We start from the raw sequence: 8,934 nt of genomic DNA, 5'->3' as shown, positions 1-8,934 counted from the left end.
GCCTCAGAGACGAGGCTGGAGAGGAGGGACCGAACCGACCACTGATTGGTCCGAGGCTGGGGATGACGCGAGAGGAGGGCTCATCTAGCCGCTGATTGGGCTGCGTCTGCGGAATACGGAGAGAGAAGCGGGACCGAACCTCTGATTGGTCTCTGGCTGCGGAGATGGGAGCGAGGGGCCGGGTCTAGCGCTGATTGGGCAGCCGACCTGAGGCTGGGGGGGGGGGGAATCAAGACGTTGATTGGGCTACGGCTGAGGCTGGAGCAGGGTCAAGACGCTGATTGAACGCTCTGCGGGGAGGAGGAAGGGAGGAGAAAGGGAGGAGGAGAAGGCGGAGCTCTCGGATCCCAGGGTTGGGAAGACTGGGCTGGGAGTCGTTGGCGGCAAGAGGGGAAGGCAGCCCCCTCCCCTTCCCGGAGGGAGAGCCGACCCCCCCACAGAAGTGCCAGCCCCGTCTTCTCCCAAGCCCCTGGGGTGCTAGAGTGGCGAGGGACCCCGGAGATCCTACTGTACAGATGGGGAAACTGAGGCACGGGGAGGGGCGGCGAAGGGGGCCAGGCTCTTATCCCGAGGACCCGAAAAGCCGGTATTTAGAGTAGGCGCTTAATACGTGCTCGTGCCTTCCCCTCCCCCAGCCTTCAGCTTTGCTCTACGTGTCTCTATGACGGGGGATGGGATTGGGCGGGGACTTCGAGAGTTCGGGAGCTCCCAGGTGAGGAAAGGCCCTCCACCAGGGCTGCTCTCAGCCTTAGAGAGGTGCCTGGAGCGGGGGTGTCGGACTATCCGTGTCCTACGGCATGTGGATCTATTTTGTGAAATGTTTCCCAATTACCTTTGAATCTGGGCTGGGGGCCGCTTGTGGGACCCCTCCAGCCCAGAGCACTGGAGGATTAAGCTGCTTCCCCAGGGTCGCATGATAGCCCCCCGTGTGTCGGAAGCAGGACTTGAACCCAGGTCTGAGGCCATCCTCACTGTCTCCCGTGTCTCTAGAGTAGTAAGAGTGATAAGAGTAACTCACGTTTTGGACCGTTTAAAGTTTACAAAATGCTCCCAGAAGACCTGGTCCTGTATTGTTACTGTTACCGCCTTTATGGATGAGGAAAAGGAAGCTGGAAATGCACAGAAGTGCCTAGTCCGGGGTCAGACGGCCGGGGGACCCCGAGGACAAGTTGCTTCAGTTCTCAAGGCCCAAGGCGACTATCTAAAGTGATGAATTTTTTTAAAAAATAAGTTTTCATTAATGTCCTATTTTTTATGTTATCATAGAATCCCCCTGAGCCCCTTCCTCTCCTCTTCCCAGAGAGTCACCTCATATAAAAAATATTTTTAAAACAAGAGAAATTAAAAAGCGCAACAGATCACTACGTTTTAAAAGTCCCAAAACATGTAATGCCCACACCTGTCGACCTGTCACGTCCTGGCAGGGAGGGGGGTTGGAAGTGTCCTCTCATAGTTCTTCGTTTGAATTTGATTTGATCTTTATGATTTTGTGACATTAACTTGTGATTTTGTGTACGTGCTTGTGCTTTTCCATTTGCATGGTGCATGTTGTTTTCTTGACTGGTTATTTAATTCTGCATCCGTTCATGGAGAGCCTCTCATGCTTCTCCGTATTCACACACACATCATTTTTTACAATGCGGTAATATTCCTTTACATTCATGTACCACACATCATTTAGCCATCCCCCAATTGATGGGTGTCTACTTTTGTTTCCAATTCTTTGCTCTCTTCAAAAATGCTACTATAAATATTTTGGTGTGTATAGGGATTTTCTTCCCATCAATGGCTTCCTTGGGGTATCAACCCAGGTATGGAGTCTCTAGTTCAAAAGTATAGACATTTTATTCACTTCATTTGCATAATTCCAAATTACTTTCCAAAAGGATTGTACCATTTCATAGCTTCAACAACAATGTCTTCCTTAGTGTTCCTGCAAGTCCAAAACCCCTCCAACACTGACTGTTGTCATTTTTGACCATTTACAGAGAATGAGGTGAGATGTCAGAGCTGTTTTGGTTTACGTTTCTCTTATCTTTAGCAATATGGAGCATTCTTTCATGTAGTTGGGAATAGTTTTACTCCTTTTGAAAACTGTTCATATCCTTTGATTACTTATCTATTGGAGAATGGTTATTAGCTACATATGTTTATTAATTGTCTATATATCTTGGATACCAAACCTTTGTCAGAGAAATCTGATATAAAGATATTTTTCTCATTCAGCCACTTCCCTTCTTATCCTAGATACATTAATTTTGTCTGTGCAGAAGCTTTTCAGTTTCATGTAATCCAAGTTACAATAAAATTAAAAAGAGAAAATAATCTTTCAAAATTGCCTCTGTCTCATGTTTGGTTAAGAAGACATCTCCTACCTATAGCTGTGAGAGTTACACGACCTGTTTCTCTTCTAATTTTCTCAGTAGTCTGATAATGAATATTAAGGTTGTGTATTCATATAAAATGTATTGTGGAATGTGGTACAAGATGTTAATCTAAGCCTAATTTCTGCCAGACTGGTTTCCAGTTTTCCCAGAAGTTTTTATAAAATATCCCTAGGTGTATATAGGTGTGTGTATGCATATATGTATGTATGTGTGTATCTACACATATGTATGTTTACATATATGTATATATACATATGGGCATGTCTATATATGTGTGTACATGTATATACATATATGTATATGTGTGTGTCTGTATATGTATGTATATGTATATATAAAATTAAATTCCTCTGAATAATTTATGTTTCTACTTTGTCAGACACTGAGTTACTGTTTTTGAATCTCCTTTGTCTAGGCTGTTCCATTCATCTATTTCTCTATTTTTTTAACCAGTATCAGATGGTTTTGGTAACTGCTGCTGTGTAATATTGTTTGAGGTCTCAAATGCTATTCCTTCTTCATCCTTACTTCTTTTCATCATTTCCCTTGATAATCTAGATCTTTTGTTTTTCCAAATGAATTTTGCTTTTATTTTATCAAGTTCTGTAAAATACCCCCTTGCTAATTTGCTTCACATAGCATTAAAAGTGTAAACTAATTCTGGTAGCATTGCCATTTTTATTATATTAGCACAATATAGCCATGAGCATTGACTCTTCCTCCAGCTATTCAAGATATTCTTTACTTCTTTAAGGAGCACTTTGTAGTGAATCTGTACGTCTTGTAAGTGTTTTAAGAATTTGATCCCCAATAATTTTATGCATATTTTTGTAGTTACTTGAAATGGGATTTCCCTTTCTATTATTGCTTCTTGTTTTGTTAATATTACATAGAAATGCTGGTGATTTTTGAGTGTTTATTTTGTGGCCTGAAACTGTGCTGAAGCTATTAATTGTACCCATTACCAATTAATATCTTTGCTGATTCCCTAGGAATTTCAAGTTTACCATATCATCAGCAAATAGGGATGGTTTTATAAGATCATAAATTACAGGCAAATTGCTAACCTGTGTCTGTAAGTTCAGGGAGTTTCCACAGGAGGAATGCTGATGAAACCACATGTCAGGACCACAGACAAACAAGGAAGGCACAGTAACTACCTAGGAAAAGAGACTTTGGTTTGGAACTGAGAGGGACGTAGGGACCATCTGGGTCAACCCTTGATCTCAACAGAAAGAAGTACAGTGCCCAGCAAAAACTTTGCCCTCAGGAATCAAAGAGCCATTGTAACTTTACCTGGAGGATATGAAATATGGGTCTTTTTTAAGTAGCCAGATTGTGTTGGACAGTAAGTGACTTAGCTTTGTTGTACTGTTTCTCAAACTTCTTGGCCTCAGAACCTCCTTACATTCATCAAAATTATTGAGGACCCACCCTTCCAAACTATTGTCTGTATAGATTATATATACTGATAGTTAGTGTATTAGAAATGGAGATGTCTTAGTATTATTATGAGAATAATTTTGACCCTGAGAACCCCCTGAAAGGCTCTTCAGGAGCCTCGGGCATCTCCAAACCACACTTTGAGACCGTTGTTCTAGGGGGAGCCTTAGCAAAATATCAACTGATATCTCCCGTGCTCCTGACACAGTTTCATTTCTGTTCAATTCAAACACCATGTTAAGCACCTACTGTGTTCAAAAATAGCGCTTGCCCAAAGGAGCTTACAGTATAAAAGGGAAATAAGTATGATACAAGGCAGAATGTAACAAGGGCTAAGAAAAGTCCCAACAAAGTGCTATAAGAAACTCAAAAAGGAACAGATTACTCCTAGCTGGGGGTAATATGGAGGGGATAACACCTTCAAGGAAGAGAAGGATTTCAAGAGGCATACGTGGGCATAGGAGCCTACATGAATGCAAAGAGGCAAGAGGGCAAGACAAGATGAAAAATGGCTGCTAGGTCCATTTACATACATATTTACTGAGAGAAGTATAGCATAGGAGATAGTACATTAGACTTGTAGTCAAGAAGCCCTGAGTTCAAATCCCACATCAGGCACTTACTAGCTGTGTGACCCTGGGCAAGTCATTTAATCTCTTGGAGCCTCAGTTTCCTTATCTGTAAAATGGTGTTTGTGTGTGTGTGTGTGTGTAGTGTAATGTAATACATACCAGTAGCATATATTTTGCAGTACACAATAATAAAATATGTAGGTAGCACCTACCTCACAGGGTTGCCAACAGATCAAGCGAAATAATGCATGTAAAGTTCTATGTAAACCTTAAAGCACTACAGTTATCCCTTCCACATTGTAACTTTCCCCATTGCAGTTTTGATCCGGGCAGGTCGGCATAAGAAATTAAATGGAAGTTTTAGGGAGTTTTGCAGAAGTCGCAGATGACACGTGAAGGCCAACAGAAGACACAGGAGAACTTTAGAAACTCAGAAATGCATAAAATATGTGTATAGTATTGTGTAATATCAACATATTTTATCTTTTATTACCATAATAATTCAAATTCCTTCTCTGGTATGAAGGGAGGGCTAAAAAATTTTACGCTGATTTTCCAGATCTCCAGGGTGCCGTGCCCCTAATCCCTGAGATGTGGAAGGGATAACTGTATTTCAATGTGAACAATTATTATTGCTGCTTATGCAATGATAAAAAAGGATAGAAATTTAGATACTGTCAAACCACGTCCTTGGAACATACGGCTAACTTACTGCTCAACCAGCCCCTTCTCCTCCAGCACTGTCACCCACCAGTTCTTTCTTTCAATTCTCATAGAGTATGGCTTATTCGCTCTCTGATTGGACCTCACCTACTTGGTCTTGCCTCTTTCATTGCTTTCTGCTTAATTTATCCCCCTTCACGCAGAGTCATAACTTAAACACACAATTTAATCAAACTGACAAGTGTGTAGTCAAAGTAAAAGTATTAGCAGCATATAGCATAGCTTGCATATACCATTCAGTCCCCTGACCTGGTTCAGTTGGTACAGTATCTAATCCCAAACATCCTTGCCTGAGGCGTGAGACATTGGGAGACACAATCTACCCTTTCAGTAAGTATTATGGAGGCAGCTAGGTGATGCAGTGGATAGCCCACCAGCCCTGAAGTCAGAAGGACCCGAGTTCAAATCCAGCCTCAGACCAAACACTCGATGCTTACTAGCTGTGTGACCTTGGGCAAGTCACTTAACCCCGACTGCCTAAAAATTAAAAAAAAAAAAAAGTGTTGTGGCTTAAGTCTGAGAAGTCCCCTTCACCCTCACTATGGTTTACCTAGCTTCCTTCCCTGCTGGCAATTTGAAGTCTCTTTTCATCCTCCCTGTGACCGGCATGGACCATTCACCTCCATGACCTATCAGTCCTAGAAGCCCTGACATCCCTAGGAAGTGTTGATGCTTCCCGGGTTCTAGGACCAGTGCCACTGGAGGTCCAGCAGGATGCGTGTGTTATCCTCACCCCTATTTCTCCCTGTCAACTGACTTTCACCTTCAAAATCCCCACCACCCAGATTCTCCTACTAGGGATATACCTCAAGGAAGCCAGTGACAAAAAGTCCCCCTATACACCCAAAATATTTACGGAGGCACTTTTTGCAATAGCAAAGAACTGGAAACTAAGTAGATAAATGCCCATTGATTAGGAAATGGCTAAACAAGTTGTGGAACCTAACTTAAAGGAAACATTACTGTGCTATAAGAAATGATGAATACAGAGAAGCATGTGAAGATGCATGATGAGCTGATACAAAGCAAAGTTAAGCAAGCAGACCCGGGAAAACAATGTACACATACCTACAACAATGGGAAAGGAAAGAACATGGACAAAGCAGTGCGGCTTCTTTGCAGATGTGGCAGCTGTGAGTGTGGAACATTGCATCTAACATCCACCTTTAGGAGAGAGTGACTTGTTGAGCTCAACTGTTTTTTTTTCCTCTTCAAATTTTTGTTATATGGATTTGCTCTCTGAAAGGGAAGGGAATACAGTGGGAAATGTAGGTGAAGTACAAACAAATGCTATGAATAAAAATTTCCTTTAAAAAAAGAGATCAACAAAACTTTGAGAAAATAAACAACTCCAGGGCCAATGATGCTCTGACATCATCTCCCTCCACCCACCGTGAGTATCAGCCCTGTTCCAGGGACAGGCTCCTGGGGTGGCACCATACACCTCTCAGGACATCAGAGACTTGGCGGGGAGCTGAATGTCCCTGTCACACTTCAGCATGGTGCTGATCTCATTGATATGGGCTCCTCTTCCTTTGGAACAAATGACAGCCCCTTCCACCTTCTCGTGCTATGTGACTCTGGGCCCCACTCATCCCATGATTCCTCCACCGAAGCTCTCACCATCTTCCACTGTCTTTGGAGTCTCCTACAAGGTTGATTTTCTGGTGGGTGTGGTGTTCCATATTTGTAGATGCCCAGAGCAGAAAAGAAAAGGCAAAATGGCAGATGCTCTGACTTTAAGACTCTGCACTTGGCCAAGGGAGTCTAGTAGTGTCTGTCTGCCCTTGATTAGAGCAGTAGGCATGGTTTTGACGCCTGAAAATCTAAAAAAGACTCACATACACTCAAGAAACGAGAATCACAAGGAAGAAGGCTCTATGGTGATTTTCCCAATTGCAGCACATTTCCATTAAAGATGCAGATACGAGCCGCTTGACCTGTTCGTGACTGATTCCGTAGAGAAGGGATCAAGTTGAAGCTGTTGGGGGCAGTGATGAATGCAGTCCTTAGTGTCACAACCAGTCAGAATGGCTCAATTTAACAGATGGTCCCTTAAATGACTGGTTGGTTTTGATCATTATGGTAGCCCTCCTCCTTTATCTGTCCTAGAGGTTATGGTGGTGCCTTTGAAGCTATGGTGAGCAGAGAATGTCAATTCCTAGTTTTGTGTTTGCCATAACTAGCAATTTTGGCTCCTGAGGCTGGCGGGAGGAAATGTGCCTAGGGCAAGCAATGCATATCCCACCCCACTATGGACTCATAATTCATGAAGTGAAAATAATTATTATCTACAAGTCTATCCTATCCCCTAGGATATACACACAGATTTTTCAAAAATAATGAAGCACATTCAGTCACATTAAAGTGATTAAGAGATTCAGTCACAAGAAATCATTAAAACAGATTCAGTTGAACAAGGAGAATTAGTTACTAAATGGTGTCTGTGATGCTGAAAGAGAACCTGTATTAAATGTTTGCACCTTCCAAATTTCAGCGCCCTGAGGAAAAGCCTAGATTGCCCTACCCTAGTTATGGTTTTGTGTTGGGCAAGATGCCCATTACAATGAATGGTGTTTTACAAACATGAACAATAACAAGCATGTGGTATGGACGTTGTGGTTCTGCACAGGAAGTGACCCGGCTGCTGCTGGACCTCAGGACTCTTGGACCAGATAATCTCTAAGGCTTCTTCTAGCTCTAAATACTAAAATCCTATGATTCCAGTTTGCTCACGAAACACAACTTCAGTTAAACAAACCATAAGAGGAAGAGTTTAAAACCGACAAACAGTTGTCCGGTGACTTGTCCAGGGTCTCAAAAGTAGTTCCCAAGGTAGAATTTGAACCTAGGTCTTCTTGACTCCAAGCCTAAAACTCGACCTACTGTACCACATTGCCTCTGTATACTCTACTCCCTCTTTGCCTAATTAATATGTGTTGAATTAAGTTGAATTGAAAGTTCAAAATGTCAGGGGGAACAGAAGAGAATTGGGGAGAAGTAATTCAGTTGTAGTAATTAAGTTGTAGTAATTGAGAAAATAATTATTGACATTTACATAGCATTTTAAAGTGTATGAAGTACTTTACATACATTATCTCATCTGAGGTATCGCATATCATCTCATAATTCAGAATTTATTGCTATACACTCCCATTTTACAAATGAGGAAACTGAGGCTCAGAGGTGAAAGGACTTACCCATGGTCACACCCTAGTAAGTGTTGTGGCAGGATTTAAATCCAGATCTTGCTAACTCTAAGTCCAATACAGTATACAGAAAGCCGGTGGTCTCCAAAGTAGGGCCATGGCATGGCCCCAAGGAAGTGTGTGATCAGCCAGTTGGAGTCTGGGAAGAGGGATTGCATCCCACTCTCTCTGCAGTCGCTAATCTTGGTACTTGTTTCCAACATAACCACCCCTATCCTTCCCTCATAACTGGTCAATTATTTGCCCCCCTCTGCAATTGTACAAACTCCTAAACTCCCTCCCTCTTAACCTCACCAAAGCCGGGGCACCCACAACGGCAGTTGCCCAGGGACCATTGGGAACATTCCCACCCACTCCTCCCTCCCCCCAAAGACTATTCATCCGTGTCCCATCCCTGGCCTCAGATTGCCCAGCATACGGTCTTTGGAGAGCAGGCTCTTCAATCTGGGACAGTGACCTGTGATCGGAGGCACCCTCTCTCTCACCCTACCCCCCCCCACCCCTCTGATTTCCTTAAGGGTGGGAGGATCAGTCACATGGAAGGAGCAGGAATAGATGGTGGAGATTCCACCAGGGATCTGTCTTATCTTTCCCTCAAAG

Source organism: Vombatus ursinus, unplaced genomic scaffold (assembly GCF_900497805.2).
Source record: "Vombatus ursinus unplaced genomic scaffold, bare-nosed wombat genome assembly UNPS02014847.1, whole genome shotgun sequence".
Taxonomy (NCBI): domain Eukaryota; kingdom Metazoa; phylum Chordata; class Mammalia; order Diprotodontia; family Vombatidae; genus Vombatus; species Vombatus ursinus.
Note: the sequence above shows the minus strand (reverse complement) of the source record.